Below are 2,168 nucleotides of genomic sequence, written 5' to 3'. Positions count from 1 at the left end.
TTTGTATATGGAGTGAGGTGTGGATCTTGTTTTAGTCTTCTGCATACAGCCATAAACTCAGTTTTGACAGACTAGAAAGTTAAGTTTAAATACGGAAAATGACCTGTTCACTTGAAAGAAGAAAAAAGTTTTTTGTTATAAGTGACCGTTGTCTGAAATGTTTGAAAAGTAGTTAATGCCTTTGGGTATTGAAGTAATGGGTGATTAAAATGGACTTCCATAATATTGACTGTACAGCCTCTACAGTGCTGACTACATATTTCAATAAATTGCTGGCAAATGACTTACCCAATTGTTATATACCTGTTTTCAGTTTTCTTTAAGGGGCCATGTCCTACACTTGCGTGGATAATCATTGCCTAATCAACTCACTTAAAAAGCTTGCACTGGAATCTATCTTGAACCTCTCTACTTCACTTTTTAGAGCAGCTTCTTAGTTTATTTAAGCACTTAACATCTTCCACCACAACAGCTGCCTCTTGAGTGTAATGGTCAGTCCATTTGTCCTCCAGTTTTCTGGGGGCAAATGAGTATTGAAGCCTGTTGCTTTATCTGTTCTTTCTAGGGCTCAGATACACTGGCTGAGACAGAACCCCAAATTCCAAGGCACTTTGTTTTGATACTAGACCTCAGATGACTAGTCCTGTTCCTCACTCACCACCATATCACTTGCTGACCAAATGTGTAGACACAACTGTGGGATGCAGTTTGGCCATTGAAGCAGAGTTCACTAAAGAAAAACTGCACTATGAAAAAGCATTCTCACCTAAGGGAAGCTTTTTAATATTAATTCCATTTAACCTACCATGTCGAATAGAAGCTTTAACTTCTTTTGAACACCTGTTGTGAGACTGTAACTGGAGAAGCATATCTTGCACTGTTGAGCCTTTTGAGTGGTCACTTTGACTGTACACGATGGTTTCTTTTTCTCAGTTGTATATTTTTGAGACATCCACCCATCACTGTGCTACTCTTAATGTACTAAATTATTTAACTATTATGTGGCTGTTAAACTCTCCTCAGCAACTGTTGCCTTGGGCTTCAGTTATTTGAAGTAAATTTGGGTGTAAAATAGAAAATTATCCCTTTCTGGGTAGGAGTTTAACGGGTTATAAACCTAAGATTTTGGTTAAGTACCTTCAATGAATAAAAGCACAAGAGGTTATCAAATCTTACATCCATCCAGTATAACACGGTTTTGTCTCTTTCAGATTAATCTTACCAAATGAAACTCTTTCCTATCCGTTTATTATATTATCTTTTTTTAAGTTTTTTTGTATTTTTATTTACAAATGAATTTCATAAATAAACATGGTCAAACCACAAAATGTTTTCACTTCCATCTTTCATAGCTTATAAAAATAAATTATCTTAATAGATATTGAAATCTGACTGTTAAAATTGCATATATACATTTCTTGTCTCTAACCATTATACAGACATAACACTGCTCTAATTTTTAATATACAAATATAATCTGTAAGCTAACAGTAATTTCTACTAGTATGACCCAAATTTTATAAAATATAAAAATTTTATATATCCTGTATTTCAGGAAACTTATTTCCTGATCATTATTATGTGGAACTACAGTGATAATACCTGGTAAGCATTAACAATTATTTTTATGGTGAGAAATTTTACAAGGTCAGAGATAAGATTTTCTTAATAATGAAAATAACTTTGTTCCCAACAGATATGCCCTGCTATTTTTTCTAAATAGTGCAGAAGAAAGTCTTAATGAAAAATGAAACAAAAGCTAGTTATTTGACTTTTTGTTTTTTTCTTGCTTGAAACTGTTCTGTCTTGGTTTTTATGGACTTAATCAACATTGACAATGAAGGATCAATAGATTTCTTCTGTGATTCTTCTTCCATCTCTCTTTCTTCTTTATTGCCTGAGGAAATTCTTGTTCTTTCTGTTCTCTTCACCGGGCTTTCTCCTCAAGGATTTTTTCCATTGCTTTTGTTTTCTTGAAATTTGGATCTGAGGGATCCAAATTAAATAAGTGGGACGTATACATTGCCTGGAACCACGCATCCTTAACATTTACCTCAAAGTCATCCTCTAATAATTCCTTTCTTTTTATGAGCTGCTTTTTCTTCTTTTTGCTCAGATTCTGGTGCTCCACAATCTTGTTGTAATTGAAATATTTCTTGCTGTCCTCC

This window comes from Elephantulus edwardii, unplaced genomic scaffold (assembly GCF_000299155.1).
Source record: "Elephantulus edwardii isolate Elephantulus edwardi_28Jun2011 unplaced genomic scaffold, EleEdw1.0 scaffold00360, whole genome shotgun sequence".
NCBI classification, from domain to species: Eukaryota; Metazoa; Chordata; class Mammalia; order Macroscelidea; family Macroscelididae; genus Elephantulus; species Elephantulus edwardii.
This window is presented reverse-complemented; position numbering follows the sequence as displayed.